This window comes from Homalodisca vitripennis, chromosome 2 (genome assembly GCF_021130785.1).
Source record: "Homalodisca vitripennis isolate AUS2020 chromosome 2, UT_GWSS_2.1, whole genome shotgun sequence".
Lineage (NCBI taxonomy): Eukaryota > Metazoa > Arthropoda > Insecta > Hemiptera > Cicadellidae > Homalodisca > Homalodisca vitripennis.
In genome coordinates, this window is record NC_060208.1 from 46,237,721 (window position 1) to 46,256,875 (window position 19,155).

General features: G+C 32.7%; 1 long non-coding RNA gene across 1 annotated transcript; it reads left to right on the top strand.

Annotated features, from left to right (window-relative positions):
• Window positions 1-3,990, top strand: LOC124353880. Its single transcript, XR_006921637.1, has 2 exons — window positions 1-3,500; window positions 3,805-3,990. It is a non-coding gene; the product is annotated as an uncharacterized LOC124353880 (long non-coding RNA).
• The last annotated feature ends 15,165 nt before the right edge of the window (window positions 3,991-19,155 follow it).

Consider the following 19,155-nt stretch of genomic DNA (forward strand, 5'->3'; position numbering starts at 1 on the left):
ATAGGCACAAATACAATTACGTATCTAAACTAAATGTATACATGCTATGTAAAAGGATAACCAGTTATTTTACTGGCTAGTTAAATTTATTTTATTGGCAGTAAATAATGAGTGAGTCAAACTAATGACACTAGACACATATACGAAGATGCATCTAAATGGATAAATGTTAAGTAAAGGGTAAAAAAAATGTTATATATGATTTTTACAACCATTTGCGCAAATTACGGTCAATATAGAAAACTGTTAAAAATGAATTTTACATCATCTATCCAAAAACTGACTACTATGTTTTAAATATAGAATGTGAAAGTTGAGTATTTCATCTGAAACATTAAAAAATATGACAATCTAGCTTGACCCACCCATATAGCTGCTCAGAGTTTTTTAAGATAAATGGCCACGATACAAAAAATGGAATATAACGAGAGAGGAACAGAGTAAGTGCGGTCCACGGAGTATGAACCCGATAAGATGAAAACATAATCTCAACAAGAGGTTTTCACAGACTTCTGTGACCCCAACCTCCTCTCCAACATACTCACAAAAGATGAAGAAGAGCATATTTGACAGTCTAGATGGAGAGAAGGTGTGTTGGACTAGAAGAAGGAACCCCTTTGAGATCATTGGTGAGATGATCTGCAATATAGTGAAAATAAGATGTTTAATATGGCTCGAGAATTCGATTACATCTCACATTACCTAAGCTCACTCGCAAGACCATCCGCTTGTACTGAAATTGCATAGAACTTGGCCCGTTACAAATATATGGAAACATGATCTCAACAAAAGGATTTCACAGATTTCTGTGACCTCAACCTCATCTCCAACATACTCACAAAAGATGAAGAAGAGCATATTTGACAGTCTAGATGGAGAGAAGGTGTGTTGGACAAGAACAAACCTCTTTGAGACCATTGGTCGGATGTTCTGCAATATAGTGAACATAAGATGTTTAATATGGATTGAGAATTCGATTACATACTCACATTACCTAAGCTCACTCGCAAGACCATCCGCTTGTACTGAAATTGCATAGAACTTGCCCCGTTACAAATATGGAAACATAATCTCAACAAAAGGATTTCACTGATTTCTGAGACCCCAACCTCCTCTCCAACATACTCACAAAAGATGAAGAAGAGCATAATTGACAGTCTAGATGGAGAGAAGGTGTGTAGGACAAGAAGGAACCCCTTTGAGACCATTGGTCGGATGTTGTCCAATATAGTGAAAATAAGATGTTTAATATGGATTAAGAATTCGATTACATACTCACATTACCTAAGCTCACTCGCAAGACCATCCGCTTGTACTGAAATTGCATAGAACTTGCCCCGTTACAAATATGGAAACATAATCTCAACAAAAGGATTTCACTGATTTCTGTGACCCCAACCTCCTCTCCAACATACTCACAAAAGATGAAGAAGAGCATATTTGACAGTCTAGATGGAGAGAAGGTGTGTTGGACAAGAACAAACCCCTTTAAGACTATTGGTGGGGTGTTCTTGAATATAAGTGACCATAAGATTTTTGATATGGATTGAGTTTTTGACTTTATACTCACGTTACCAAAGCTTACTTGCAATACCATCCACCCACGCTAAAATAGTGCAGTATTTTGCACATTACAGAGATATAAATAATCTCAACAAGAGGATTTCACAGACTTCTGTGACCATAACTTATTCTCCAAGATACTCACAAAAGATGATGAAGAGCATATTTGATAGTCTAGATGGAGAGAAGGTGTGTTGGACAAGAACAAACCCCTTTGAGACCATTGGAGAGAAGATCTCCAATATATTGACTATAAGAGTATTGATATCGATTGAGTTTTTGTCTTTATACTCACGTTACCAAAGCTTAATCGCAATACAATCTCCCCACACTAAAATTGTGCAGTATTTTGCACGTTACAGAGATGTACACAATCTCAACAATAAGATTTCACAGACTTCTGTGACCCTAACCTTCTTTCCAACATACTCACAAAAGATGAAGAAGAGCATATTTGACAGTCTAGATGGAGAGAAGGTGTGTTGGACAAGAACAAACCTCTTTGAGACCATTGGTCGGATGTTCTGCAATATAGTGAACATAAGATGTTGAATATGGATTGAGAATTCGATTACATACTCACATTACCTAAGCTCACTCGCAAGACCATCCGCTTATACTGAAATTGCACAGAACTTGCCCCGTTACAAATATGGAAACACAATCTCAACAAAAGGATTTCACTGACTTCTGTGACCCCAACCTCCTCTCCAACATACTCACAAAAGATGAAGAAGAGCATATTTGACAGTCTAGATGGAGAGAAGGTATAAGACAGCATATAAGACAAGAAGAAGGAACCCCTTTGAGACCATTGGTCGGATGTTGTCCAATATAGTGAAAATAAGATGTTTAATATGGATTAAGAATTCGATTACATACTCACATTACCTAAGCTCACTCGCAAGACCATCCGCTTGAATTGAAATTGCATAGAACTTGGCCCGTTACAAATATGGAAACATAATCTCAACAAAAGGATTTCACTGATTTCTGTGACCCCAACCTCCTCTCCAACATACTCACAAAAGATGAAGAAGAGCATATTTGACAGTCTAGATGGAGAGAAGGTGTGTTGGACAAGAAGAAACCCCTTTAAGACTATTGGTGGGGTGTTCTTGAATATAAGTGACCATAAGATTTTTGATATGGATTGAGTTTTTGACTTTATACTCACGTTACCAAAGCTTACTTGCAATACCATCCACCCACGCTAAAATAGTGCAGTATTTTGCACATTACAGAGATATAAATAATCTCAACAAGAGGATTTCACAGACTTCTGTGACCATAACTTATTCTCCAAGATACTCACAAAAGATGATGAAGAGCATATTTGATAGTCTAGATGGAGAGAAGGTGTGTTGGACAAGAACAAACCCCTTTGAGACCATTGGAGAGAAGATCTCCAATATAGTGACTATAAGAGTATTGATATCGATTGAGTTTTTGTCTTTATACTCACGTTACCAAAGCTTAATCGCAATACAATCTCCCCACACTAAAATTGTGCAGTATTTTGCACGTTACAGAGATGTACACAATCTCAACAATAAGATTTCACAGACTTCTGTGACCCTAACCTTCTTTCCAACATACTCACAAAAGATGAAGAAGAGCATATTTGACAGTCTAGATGGAGAGAAGGTGTGTTGGACAAGAACAAACCTCTTTGAGACCATTGGTCGGATGTTCTGCAATATAGTGAACATAAGATGTTGAATATGGATTGAGAATTCGATTACATACTCACATTACCTAAGCTCACTCGCAAGACCATCCGCTTATACTGAAATTGCACAGAACTTGCCCCGTTACAAATATGGAAACACAATCTCAACAAAAGGATTTCACTGACTTCTGTGACCCCAACCTCCTCTCCAACATACTCACAAAAGATGAAGAAGAGCATATTTGACAGTCTAGATGGAGAGAAGGTATAAGACAGCATATAAGACAAGAAGAAGGAAACCCCTTTGAGACCATTGGTCGGATGTTGTCCAATATAGTGAAAATAAGATGTTTAATATGGATTAAGAATTCGATTACATACTCACATTACCTAAGCTCACTCGCAAGACCATCCGCTTGAATTGAAATTGCATAGAACTTGGCCCGTTACAAATATGGAAACATAATCTCAACAAAAGGATTTCACAAATTTCTGTGACCCCAACCTCCTCTCCAACATACTCACAAAAGATGAAGAAGAGCATATTTGACAGTCTAGATGGAGAGAAGGTGTGTTGGACAAGAAGAAACCCCTTTGAGACTATTGGTGGGATGTTCTTGAATATAAATGACCATAAGATTTTTGATATGGATTGAGTTTTTGATTTTATACTCACGTTACCAAAGCTTACTTGCAATACCATCCACCCACGCTAAAATTGTGCAGTATTTTGCACATTACAGAGATATAAATAATCTCAACAAGAGGATTTCACAGACTTCTGTGACCCTAACCTTCTTTCCAACATACTCACAAAAGATGAAGAAGAGCATATTTGACAGTCTAGATGGAGAGAAGGTGTGTTGGACAAGACGAAACCCCTTTGAGATCATTGGTGGGATGTTCTTGAATATAAGTGACCATAAGATTTTCTATATGGATTGTGTTTTCAAGTACATACTCACGTTAGTATGACAAACCGTACAGTTCCTAGTGGAGATGCATTGTTGTTACTTGGAAACGTGTGTGCCAAGCCTTAGAGCTGTCCGGAATATGTCTTATGACAATTGAGTTTTAAATTATTTGACTTCACTCAAAGCTTAATTTTATATCTTGAATTCCTACTAGCTAGTGTTTGAAACACAAGTTACTGTTGTGTATAACGTAATTAGTAAAACCAAATGGTGTAAAATTGAATTATTCAAGTTATTTTAGGATTAATTTTTGGAATGAAAATTAAAGAGAATGTTCTCTACACTACACTTAAATATTACTACCACATTTGAAGAAAAACATGGGCAGAGTTGGTTAATAAAAGTGATAAAATTAGCTAGTGAATATTCAGAAAATATAAAGAAATTAAATTTAATGCTGAAATGAGTGATGATTTAACAACTACTACTGAAGATTACAACAATAAATGTAAATTTAAGTTCTCAACTATGTAAAGATGGTAAGAAGTAACCCCAGTAGATAAATTACTGAGTTAACCTTTTGGATTCAGTGTTCAGAATATAACAGGCAAAATATCATAAAGTAAAGCCAGAAAAATATTAGAAAGAAATGTCAATCTTATGATAATGGGAATTGATGTAAAATAATGGTTTTTGCTAGTGATTATTTTTTGTTAGAATAAAAGATTTGTGAAAATAAAATTGAATTGAAACTGTAAGACATGTACATATAATTTGCCTCACTTTGTCATAAAATTGACAAAGTTGGGGGCTTTCAGAACTCTAACCCCAACGAAGACACACACAACGGGTTTCAAAACATACATTAAGATTATGGTGACAACTAGATACTGTTCGAAGGAGTGTGATTCTGCTCAACAAAGAACTAGCTTTGAAGTGAATAGCCTGGTGATCTTAAACACTGAGGTAGAATATAAGGGGAGAATAAGTTTAGCTATTAAAGGGTTTTAGTAATAAAGCGGCCTAGTGAGTAGACTCAAAGAACATACACAGAAAGATACCCTACATTTAAACAGGTACACATGGATGTACAAATTCTATAGCTACAGGTCTTGTTAATGTAATGTAGATACTAAGAGTATGTCTTATCTTCAGCGTGTATTTTTGCACAAGCCCTACACATGTGATTCTGTCTTAAAGTGTATAAAATGCCTGCAAGTGAGAAATAGAAAATGTCAAGAAACGAACTCAGTTGTTTCAACTGACTTGCTAAACTGTACTGAACTGATTCTTGTGTGATGGTTCACATTTAATCTACCTTGCTATAACAGAATTATAATGGACCTGCAAATAAAAAGAATTTCAAGAGAGATGCAATTGTTGCACATCCCTCATTACATGTAAATTGTTTTTAAGTTTCTCTAAATCTGTTGTTTTAAAATTAAAAAGTACTAAAAAATATGACACCCACATATTGGAACATTTGTATGAAGAGAAATCACAAAGATAATATATGAAACTTGTTGCAAAGAATATTTGGTTTTATATATTTTTTGGAGGTTAGGAAACATTTGACATTTCTTTAATTTGAACTGTTTGTATTGGAGCGATCCCTCCTCTGTTTTACTTGGATAAAAAAGAACAGCAATGCTGTGAGGAGTATTCATTTGCAAGCATGAAAAAATTGTAAATTTTGACTTCAGTGGATTTATGGCATCATATTCCAGGAGATATGAATCCCGCTGATGTATTGATCAAGGGTTTTCAAATTTTAGATGGTGGAAGGAGCTCTAATAATCAGCATAGAAATAGTCATCAAAACACTGGAAAATTCATATGAAAGACACATAATGCTTCTTCACAGGTCTGGTTCTATACTGTAGAAAGATATCCGAGATGGAAGATCAAAGGGACCAATTGTGTTACAAATGAACTTCTGGTTAGAATCAGTTACCATTGAATGTCATTGTACAAACCTTAACTTAGTTTAATTAACAGTTTATTTAATCATTTTCAGAACAGTCTAACTGTAAATAAAAATTATACATTCAAGATTCCATTAAAACAATTTTAGAATGAATCTCAATGGTAACTGATTATAAGCTGATAATCCCTTCTTTTAATAGCTTGTTTTTCATACATTAATAATAAATATAACTAAATAAGAAAAAATAAAGAAATACAGTTTGCAAAGTGTGAATGTAGATAGCACAGACATATATTTACAAAATTAAGCTGCCAGTTTTAAGTTAATAGGAATAGCTTGCAGCTATATTTTGTGAATTTGGTTTCTTACTTTCATGTGACATACAATGGTATTTTTTCAGCCCCAACAGATTTGTTATAATGATCATGCTATTACAATTTTTACTCAATAAACCAACAGTTGTACATTTAACCAATTACTGACATTTCTATGATCAATTTCATTAATGTATAATTGCTGTAGAATCTGCTATATACGAAATGAGGCTTTAAAGAATGAAGTAAAAACTTCATATTGATTATAGATATCAACATCATTTTTCAGAAAACTATAACACACTGAAAATAAACAGTACGCTTTGGCAACATTTACTGGTAATAAACATTTTGCAGCTTATATATACTATACTATGTATAGCAGTGTAATTACACCAATTTTAGTGTTATTATATAAAATGTACTTTTATAAAAATAAACCAACATAATTTATGCTTTACAGTGGACTTGTGGTTATTTAAATTAGATTGATTTTATAGGTTTAATTTAGCTGTGAAAAACTTCTCAGTGACCGTCTTGTCACAAACCGATGAAGAATTAATTTTACTTTTTAGTTGTTATCAAGTAGACCCAGTTGTTACTGACATAACTAACATTGAAGCTTGTTATATAGAAGTAACTGCCCTTCTCTTACTTACAATAATTATCGTTTCTTTAATCAAAGAAGAACAATTAGAATTGAACGCAGCCTATTATTTAGTCAGATTAAAATCTAAGAGAAAAATGTCTCATGGTGCAATTTTATTTTACTTGTTAATAATGATTGGTACTGTTACGGTCTTGTTTGTATCTAAATTTCTTCTTCTTCATGAATATCTTCATGTTCCTCCTTAACAACAACCATGCTGATCTCAAGGTGGTTGCAACACAAGTGCTTCTGCAGTGTCGTCATCCGATTGCATGAGTAGTCACACTTGGGACAGGGAAACTGCTCTACACCTGCATGCGTTAGTTGAATATGCCGTTTCATTGTAGCTCTTTGCGTGCTTTTGTATTCACAATGGGGACACTTGTGTGGTTTGTCTCCTGTGTGCGTTCGTATATGTCGCCTTAAAGTTCCTGGTTGTACGCTGCTGTAGTCACAGTACTTGCACTTATAAGGGCGCTCATTTATATGTGTCCGGAAATGGTCTCTTAGACTAATTGCAGTCCGACACTCAAAGCCACACACTGTGCACTTAAATGGTTTCTCATCCGTGTGACTCAAGAGGTGTCGTTTTAAACCCGTTTTCTGTGCAGTTCTGAACTCACAATGCTCACATGCAAACGGTTTCTCACCCGTATGAGTCCGAATGTGTTTAAGTAGCGTTTGACGCAGAGCACCACTGTAATCACAGTGTGGACACTTATGCGGCCTGCCTCGGTCAACGTGCGTTAACATGTGCTTGGTCATGTTTTCTGCCTTAAAGGTCTTTTTACATTTCACACATATTTCTCGTTTGCTCCCTGAATTAGCTGTTACTGGTTCCATACTTCAGATTACATTAAGTTTCTCCACATCAGATTGAAATTCTCTGAAACAAAAATAAAAATAACACACATGGTTACTATTATGAAATGAAATGAAAAATGTCTTTATTGAATACAACGAAAAACATACTCAATTGGCGAGGTTAGAAATATTAAGTCCTCTCTTACACCTAACCATAAATTAATAAACTATACTATTAGTGTAAAACAAGAGCCCCAATATAGTCTACATTACTATTTTAAATTCAAAAATTATAATCTATATTTATATAAAATAATAAAATTAAAAGGTTTTTTATGAAACTAAAAATAAATAAATAAAATAAAACTTACAAGGAAATTTGGGTGAATTAACAGACATTCACTCATCACCATTCATACAAAGCCATCATCCCATAGCCTATGCCACGATATCGTCAACCCGGACAGGAATAGACAAGATTTTTGACCTTGTCACTGTATGAAAGAGGATGACCGTTCAATATGAGTGTAGGAGAGTTGTTCAAGTCGATATTGCTCAGAAGTCTGGAAGTTCCAATGAGAATAGTTTGAGTCTTGCTTTCGTTAAGTTTCAGTCCGTGTTTTAAGGCCTACGTTGCAATAGCGTCAATGTCAGTGTTCATGTCAGCAACAACGTTTGGATAGTTTGAAACGGGAAAGTGGCTAAATTTGCAAATCATTGGCATACAGGTGAAAAATTAGTATTTGATCATAGCAGTTAAATCGTCGATGTAAATTGAAAAAAGAAGAGGGCCAAGGACAGAGCCTTGTGGCACCCCTCAATTTACAGGTTTCCAGTTGGAGTCTTTGTCGTTGGACCAACACACTGCTGACGATCTGACAGATACGACCCAAACCACTCCACACAGCCATCAGAGAATCCGATTTTAGACAATTTCAAAAGAAGCAATGTAAACACAGTCAAAAGCCTTAGAAAAAAATCAAAAAGCGTTAAATGGTAACAAGCCTTTTGTTCATTGCCGAATGTATATCTATAGTGATTTTTAAAAGAGCACTGGTTGTACTGTGATTAGAACGAAATCCTGATTGAAAGCTGGACAAAATTTTATTGGATTCGAGAAAGAAACATATTTGCTGATGCACCACTCTCTCAAGGCATTTAGATAAAGCTGATAGAATACTAATGGGTCTGAAATCTGAAGAGTCACCAGGTCATGAACATTTTTGAAGTGGGCGAACAATAGCAAGTTTCCAAACAGACGAAATTATTGAAGAAGAAAGAGATTTGTTAAAAATATTTGTAATTATAGGAATGACTACGGGAAGAATAGATTTAAACAATTTCATAGGTATTTTATTGGCTCCAACTGCGTTACTAGAAATCCTCAAGATCGCACTCATAACATCAGTCTCAGTCACACCAGCAAAAGAGAACTGATGCAGAGCACGATTAAGAGGAGCAACACTCAACTCATTGGTATAATCACGGGCACCGGATAGATCAATAGGGATATCCACAAAGTAGTTGTTGATTATATTTAGATCAATTGCGATGGACTTATCAGAGTTAACTTTACCTATGCCAAGCTCTTTTACCTTTCTCCATAACGATTTTGTTGATTGTTGAACAGAAAATTGTATGTAGTAAAATCTTATTTTGGCTTTGCAAATTTGTTGCTTGGCTCTGTTCCTTAGTCTTTTATATATTAGCCAATCAGCAGGTGACTTAGTACATTTTGCTTTACAAAATGCAGAATCTCTTTGAGCCTGCAAATTACGTATAACATCTGTGATCCAGGGAGCTGGGCGCCTAGTAACACTTCTCGTCACCAGTGGAGCGTGCTGGTCACAAAGAGAGGAAACCAAAGAACTAACTTTATTGACCATAAGATCAACAGTAGAGGCTAGAATTACCCCATTCCAAGGTAAAGCCCACGCATCATTGAGAAGAGCATCTGAATCAATATATTTGTAATTTCTGAGGGAACGAATTTGGAGCTCACCTTAGGAATAGATAGTCTGCAAACACAGAAGATGAGGTCATGTCGAGAAAGGCCAGGGGCAGGGTATTGTCCATGATGAACAACACAATCTGGGTCAACAACCGCCATAACATCCAGCAGTAGCTGTGTGGTAAGTGGCGTTTAATGGAAGAATAATTAAATTACAGGAACAGAAGAGGTTAGTCAAGTTGGTCTTGTCGTAGTTATTACGTCCCAGTAAATTGTAATTAAAGTCCTCCATTACAATGACATGACGGTAAGGAGCCATAAAACTGATAGGTGAGTGTTCGAATTCCACATGAAAATCTGGGCCAGGTGCCCTGTAGCACACAGCAACTAGAACATGTATTCCATTACAACTAGTATCGATAATCATGTACTCAGGACGCCCTAACCTGGAGTTATCAGAAGAGTAAAGGACAGATACAGGAAGATGAGATTTTACAAAAGCGGCAACTCCACCACCTCCCTTTGCAGTGCAATCGTTTCTATAAATATTGTACCTGTGAAGCTCAACGCTCTTGTCACTTATATGGGATTAAAGCCAGGTTTCAGAGACTACAATGATATCAAATTGAGTGGAATCGAAAATAGTGCAGAATTCATCTATGTGACAGAAGAGGGACTGAACGTTGACATGAGCCAATTTAAGAGAACGGAAAGATGACAGTGATTGGTGGAGAGCATGTTGGAGAGGTGAGGCAGAGACACTGACAGCGAATGAGTGTCAGACATAATATTATGCTGATGAGTGTCAAAATAATAAGATAAAAATTGTATTAAACAGCCAATAATTCTTGTATAACTGAAGAAGGGACACCTGTTAGATTTATGACTATGAAAAACATTTCAATATTGGTAAGTAATTATTATTTACTGTTATTACACAGTACAAATGTTTTATATTTATTAATACTATGCACTCAAAATAACTATATACTCATGTAAAGACGAAATTCTATCTTTCAATTCCATATACACAAATTTATTACAATATTCACTGTGAAAAATTAACAGTGAAATAATATGCTTAGTCGTATCTGGAGAACATGTTTTTATATTACTACTTTATCTGTTTCCTAGGTATCTATACACATATCATAATGCTGCACTTCAACAAAAAAGAAAGGGAAAAGATAAGCCTGAAAGTTAAATAAATATTTCTAAGCATTAAGTAATCACCAAAACCATAAATGTTTGCATTTCCTGAAATTACTTCTGTAACCAAAGAAAACTCGCTCCCAGTCTTGCTTGTGTTGTAAAATTTGTAGATTATTAACCCTTTGACACGGTCGTTTTAGCTTGCATCGTGACTGCTACGGCAGGACTTTCTTGAACCAAGCTAGTAAAAATACACAAAAGTTTAGTAAGCCTCAATATCATAGGTACTTTTGGACAGATCTTCATGATTTTAACTGAAATACTCTTAGTGAAACTTCCGCTAAATCTAATATAATACATAATTTTTACAATTTATCACAGTTTTGACATATCACAATATCAAACACTTTATCAAAGAAAACAGTTTTACTAATGTAAATAATCTACAAATACGTCCAGGTTGAACACCATTTTGTTTACTCACTTTGTCATAACTGCTCTCAGCTGACAGAATATTGACGATATCAACAAAATGAAACAATCAGAATGAAAAAGAATACAAAAATAAATTATGCTCCTTGTTTTGTCTAGAGAATAGACAATAAGCTTTATTCAGATTTGCACATTCTGTACACTAAGTAGTGTCAACTGATTGAAATAGATAATTAATTATTAAAATTGTAAAACTATCAAAAATACATTAAAATAAAATTCTAAAATATTACTAACAGCAAAGTTCCTCTAAGGAATACAAAGCCTTACCAACAATCTAGTACTTCAAAACTTTTCTAAAGCTGTTTTTATCTTGTATGTCCATAATGCTTTTAGGGATATATTTTAAAAAATTTACTCCTGAGTACATGGTATTTTTCTTGAAAAATTCTAATTTGTGTTGAGTCAACACTGTATAATTTTTATTCCTTGTATTCTATGGATGTGGTTTATCATATAATTTGAAACAATTGTGTTGTTGTTTAGCATACAAAATACTTTCTAAAATATATAAACCGTAAATTGTCTACAACGTTCTCTTACAGATACTAAGTCAAGTTCAAGAATTGGCTGCTGATAGAACCACATGACAGACTGTCACTGTATGTTATATAGACGTAACAAACATAATGAGGTTGAAGTCCATATAATATCCCAAAGCATCAAAGGGTAAAAACGCAGATGCCATTACAAGAAAGTCTATCCAAATACTGAAAACATTTCACTTCCAAAGTCCTTTGTTCTCACTTGGATGTATAACAATCATCAAGATAATATTTTGAGAGATAATCATGTGAGATAATATTAATAAAATGTCAATTGTCCGATGATATTAATAAAATATCAATCAATAAACCTATGCTACGAAATACATTTAAAACCCTACCTGTAAAAAAGGTATCTGAGATCAGATTATTATTCTTGTTGCATTCTTTTAATACTCTTTCAACTTCTATTTTGTAACAAGTTTAATCAGTTCAGGTTGAGGTTCTGGAGGTGCATATTGTTTATGCAAGTTATCATAGTCAGCAAAGCCAGTTAGAAATAATTCGTCTCTTATTTTCACAATTTTACATCTTAATATTTAAACTACATAATGTGATGAGAAAGGTACAGGAGTTTCACTAGCAATTTTGTGAAAACCCAGGATTAAAACTGTTACTGTAATATACATAATAGAAGTAATAATCCTTGTATTGTACAGTGGGCCTTCCCAGAGAAACAAGGACACACAACTACAACACCAGGAACTTCAAGAATTTCAGTCACCACCCGGCTTGTGCAAGTGTGGTCGTGCTAGCTTATGCATTGACAGATTTTGTTGAAACAAGTACCGTAGGAATTGTAATTAAATTGTTCAAATAGCTGAAGTCTAGTAAATGTTTTACAACAATACTGATTTACAACAATAAAAATTTGTAACAAGCCATTTTGTTAATATTCAAGAAAGTAACACAACTCTTTTTAAATTTCGCTCTTATTTATTTTAACCTGTTATAGTTTCTTTAGCTTAACTCGTTTTAGAGGTTATAATTTTTTTATATAAAATTGAACTAAAATTTTGCATGGAAATTCTTAGTATTCCTGGTAATTATTTTGAAAATCCCTCCAGACTACACCCCACTGGTCTCTAAAGTTGCATTAGCGTAAACAAATATTATAATTGAAAGAGCCTGTTAAATGTAATCATCTGTTTTGTGTAAACATTGTTATATGACACCACAACCATATGTTTAATTAATTTAACCACTATTTTCAAACTGTTTATATTTAACTCATTGGCTTATACATATTTTTACTATCAGCTCAACTGGAGTTATCCTATTAAAAATGCTAAAAACGTAAGAGTTTTGTTATATGTTTATAAAAAATTTAATTTTCAAGTTATTTGGTTATATTTTATATCTTTTTGGATTAACATGAAATGGGCTTTAATAATAAATAGATAGTGATATATTTGGTCATAATTTAAAAATAATAATGCTGTACAAACTAAAAAAGTGTTTTTGGAATTTTTTAAATTAAAAAAATTTTTTCTTACTCAAATAATATAAAATAAAATACCCCATTGTTGCTTTTATTTTATTTGAAATGTATTTCTCTACATAGCAATACTAGAATATTTGTATATATATGCATAGTTTTTCAGAATAAATGTTTTTTCTAAATACTGAAAATTTGAGAATATTGATTTTTTTCTCTTGTAGTACACTAATATTCTTATAGTAACTTATTATTCATTTCAATTTCAATTAATTGTAGCATTGCAGTTTTTCTTATGTGTTACAACAATATTAGCCTAACATATACTAACATTTGGTTGAAAAAGCAGTTAAAAAAAAATTATTTAGATGGCGCTGTACTTGTCACGGAACGGTTCCGTGATATAAATTTTGAGCCCAGACTAGCTGTCACGGAACCGTCCCGTGATACAAGGCCAATGAGTTAAAATCTATAAAGCATACCATGACAACACTTCTTATTTCACCTTTTCTGCAACCGCTGTTGACCACAGAGTAAAAAATATCCAGATATGAAAATTAAAAGTTTTTAGTACAAATACACTTTTAACTTAACATTTAAGCAAATATTAAGTATGCAGTTTTGTTCAGTACTGTAATGCAGACATGAAAGACCAAGTTACTATCTAACTTTTACTTTAAATTTAAAGATTGTAATAAAACCCATCTTTGTAGACTTCTCAAACCTGTGTATTTCTATATATTTTCCTGAGTGAGAAATAAGACAAAATTAACTTTGGGACAAAAATAATAACACCGGAGTGAATTACAATGGCCATAAACATACAATTTTGAAATTTTTTCTTCATCATGGCTATAAGGAAAACTCAACATTGATGTCAGAAATATAATTCACTCGAACCAGAAGTGCTCATATGAGTGCAAAAGCCTAAGATATTACATGCGAAGCTGTGGGTAACTGCAAGTGGAATAAAAATCAATACACCAGACACTAAATGTAATTTTTGAATGTCATAAAATTGTCGAAAGAAATTTTTTATTTTTCACTCCATCGTATTGTATCATAAATGCTTTCACTAAGAAAGCTAAGAACTTTTGGGGTTTCTTCATATTTGTTTAAAATAGTTCTAGTGTTACTGAAATTGTTTGAACTATTCAATCAAATACATGGAATGTTCGATGTAATGCAGCCTATAGGAATTCCGGGCGAAGCCAGGGGTAAGTGCTTGTTATGGTATATTTTGAAAAATATCAAATCAAGTTTCAATATGGTATCAGTCTAAAATGTTCAAACTTTAATATCTTAAAACAGGAGATTTTACTAAAACTTTATAAGGATAGTACATATAGGTTACTTTTGGATGAACATTTTGATTCCATGATTATTTCTCTATAACAGATGGCTAGAAAAGGTTTTACTGAGAGCCGGTCCTATTAAAAATACACTAATAAGTTATTAGTGTTGTTTAACTGCTGATTAATAATGAGCAGACAGTTAACAGATTAAATTACCAACTCATTATCATTTTGAAGATAAAGTCATGAAATTTGTTTGGATGCACTACAGGTTGTTTTCTTGAATTAATCTTTAAATTTTGCTTTGTTTTGTTTTAAAGCAAATATTAATTTTTAAACATACAATTACTTGTTTATGTTAAACTTTCTTATTTCTTAAAATTATTTTATTTGCTTAAGAATAGTATTTTCACTGATTATTACATTTAACAAATTAAATTTCCAAACCATTTTTGTTCATTGTATTTAATATAAATTCCCAATTTCAGTAAGCATAAATACAGCAATACAATTGTGTAAACTAATAAAATCTATATTTAACCCTTTCAATGACAATGCCATTTCCCCAAAACTAATATGCATAAATTGCCGGACCATTTCTCACAGTTTTGCAAGTGTCTGAAGAAAACATTTGTATTAAAAAAATTAAACAACCAATTTTAATAACTGTTTTATTTGTTTGTAGTGAAATTAAGATTGCGATATATGTAACAGTCTTGTTCTATTCTTATCCATGTAAAAAAGTTGTTATAAACAAAAATAAAAAAAATATTTTTTTAATATTTTGTTTGAAGTAAAGTTTTGTACATTTAGTAATTTTATACATTTTTTTAAATTTTTACATACAACAAAAAGCCATTTTATGCAAACCTATCAAAAGGTCATAAATAATATGGAAACTGTCATATTTAACGTACAGATGAAAACTTATTTAAGCCTATTCCAAATTAGTTACAAAATAAAAAGTAATAAATTAAATAATAAGTTACTGTACCTACTCATAACTCATAACTGACAGCGAGTAACAGCTGACAAACAATAACTGTGTAGTCATTTTTGCAATAATAGCAAAGCACTATTACAAGGCAGTGAAAGAGAAGAATTGATTACAATTGATAGTTCAGTTCAATATTAGATTTATATTAGGGTTTTCATGATTTATTAACTTTTTTACACTGTACATAATTGCCTTTGCATTACAAATCAATTTTTATTTCTGATCAGCCCCTCTAAAATTTGATATTTTACTGATAGGTACTATCTCGAGGGATGTTTTTATTTTTTTGACATCAGCGCAGGGCAGCACCTGAAGCCCATGCTAATGGCCGGAGGCACTCGTCTCGACTTGATAACAACTAATTAATTTGTAGCTCGAAATTAAGAAAAACATTGTTTATTTGGATCAAAATTCTGCTCATTTCAGTATTATTTTTAATTTACGTTTGCCAAGATGGCGCCGCATCCGATGACGTCATCACGAGGTTGAATCATGGTCACAAAAGGTCACGTGATGCCCGACGTGGATGTACAACATGGAAATATTGCTCCGCGTTTGAACAGTTGTTCCATTTTTTATGTTCTAGAACTTCGTTATTTCTCATTTCCACCCCTTCAAACCTTTCGTTTTGTTCTGTAGGACGATTCCAATAAGTTAATAACACGAAACTCGTATTTTGCCGCTCCGGCCATTAATGTGACAATTACCAGTTATTGTTCTAATTAATTACTATTGGTTGATTATATTAATTTATGTAATAATTGTTTTAATAGTTTTGATGTAAAAGCCAGGTCTGGTTATTGTACTCTACCTGTAGTCACTTCAAAAGTAGGCCTAGGTATGTACCAAATACATGTGACAAAATATGTGGTGTCAAAAAAGTTCATTTGGCTTTTTGGGGTTATCTAAATTAGAAAGTCTTACATAAATACTTCACTCAACACTCACTTTCAATCCATCAGCCAACTACCCACTATGCTCAAAAGATAGGACTGATGCTGTATGAACATTTCTTCTTTCTTCAATCTGCTATCCTTCATGAAACATAGTCTACTCAGCAATATCTAGTGTTAGGGTGCATCTTTGACCACTCTGCCACCCTCCTCCTAAGAAATAATGGTTTGTTTATTAAGTATCAAAAGTACCTTTACATTTAATATGTCACTGGTATATTACTCTATAAAACAATCTAAACTGCGATATGAACCATTTTTCAAAATTGTATTACCACCCACACATTTGCTTGTATTCCTGCACTACTAACCTGTAACAGGATTTTATACATTTCCTGTATAATGTATGTAGCCTCATTACCTCCTTAGTTAGAGGGGCTGTTACACGTTGAAACATGTTTATAACAAACTGGGCCCAGAAAACATTGTAGTAATATCATCTGATTGTGACATCATCTTCATAATACTTAACATTTCAAATTTAATACCAAGAAAAGAAATAAAGGCTCAACAAACGCTTTCATTCATTACGCCGCTATCTATTGCCATTTGCCAAAAGAACTGAAAAAAAATCTACAGCTGATAACTTGGGTATACAGTAATGCTTTAATCAATACATAGAGAAAGTGTAAAAAAAAACGCTAAACCTTAGTGTTTATTCAAACTATAGTAGGCCATTTCACAGAAAGAGAAACGAATAAAATAGATTTATTAAAGGTATAACCAAAAATAAATGCTGTCTCCTAGATTGTTTTTCCAACTTCGAATATTACACTTTATGATCTATTCCTTTGTGTTGTTATTTACATAATATTTGCAATGGTTACAGGCATACTGCGCTTTTCCTCAAAGTTTAGTTATGAAGTGAAAAAATGGATCGTTGATTCATGAGTGTCCCATACAGTAAATGGTTTGAATTTGAATGACATTATTGTTATTTGTAGTACAACACGAAAAAATTTGGGCATGAAGTAATTATATTTAATATATTAGTAGTCCTCTGAAATATATCTAGAAATTTTAAAAGAATAAAAAGTTGACTAGTGAAAGATTCGAATGCTGTTATGAATACTATTTAATTGCTAGCATGCGTTTATATATTTTAATTCGAAAGCTTTTGTATTTTGAAACAGTATGAAATTATTTATTAGTTATATACGCACAAATGGTCATTTAGAAAACGAGTATTACTTTGAAGTGCAACGTTATGTAAGGAGTAGTACTTTTCGTGTTTTAAAACATTCCTTCTTGCACAATCGTAAGAAATAATATGTCTCCATGTAGTCACATTTCAAATTTGAGCTGCTTTAATAGTTTTAAAGGCTAATGTGTAAAAAAATTCCTTAACACATTTGTTCAATGGATAAAATCTATTCGCTTTAGAGTTTAATAATAAAAAATACTACATTTGATTTCTCCAAATTCCATCAGTAGGATACATAAATTTACCCTGACTCTCGCCTTGTAATAAACACGTAGTTTTGACCACTTTGTAAGGATAAATAAAAAATTGTATTTGTTTGACAATCAGCCTCCACTATTCCGATAGCTAACCACAAATCTCCTTGATTATTTAATTTTTTTCGAGGTAGCATATTTTATTCGTAAAAAATAATACAAGAATAATAATATAAAACAAAAATACTTCCAGTTTAATAAGAACTACCTTAAAAAATAAAATTTAGAACATTACATAAATCCAAAATTATACTTAAATATTAGGAAAAAATGTGTAATTAAGAACGATATTTTGAACTGTACGTTGCAAGAGAATACAGTTTTTCCTTTAATTGAACCCTTATGTTTAACTCCTTTCATTTTTATTAGCTTACGCGTTATTTCCACATTAAGTTACCGAATCAATTTTTTTAATAGTGTTTAACCTATACATTTTTTATTCATCCAAATATTATTAAAATTTCTTCCTTGTACCTTTAATACAAGACAATGTTTTTTGGCAAATAGGATGTTTTAGAACTCCATAACAATATTTTGGCATTATCACCTCTCCTTTGGGCAATAAGGCTTTTTTCAGGTAAATTTGTTACAAGATCTTTATTTAAAACCTGATTTCTTCACTTTCATTTCCATATGATAAATAAGAGCTTGTTTAATAAATTACCACAGAAACTTTTGTCCAAGTACTAACGAAGAATAAAAGCCGTCCAATATTTTTTTAGAGGTTCAGTTTTCATCTAAGTACTTACTATAAGTAAGATGTATTTTTAAGCATGTTGTTGCGTTATTTCAAGTAAATTCAGTAATAACAAACACATCATTGTGTTGTTCATGGTTTAGTTTCTTTGTACTATTGTTTTTCGGTAATACTGTCTAAAATTATTTTGTTTAAAACGCTTTTAAGAGCATATTAATTATTCAAGTTTTCTCTGGTCTTGTTTTTTAATAATTAATTAACCAAGCTAAAGCTAACAAAGCTTGAAGAGCATTGTATTTTAGAGGGCTTTTCTCAATAATATTTTGAGATATTT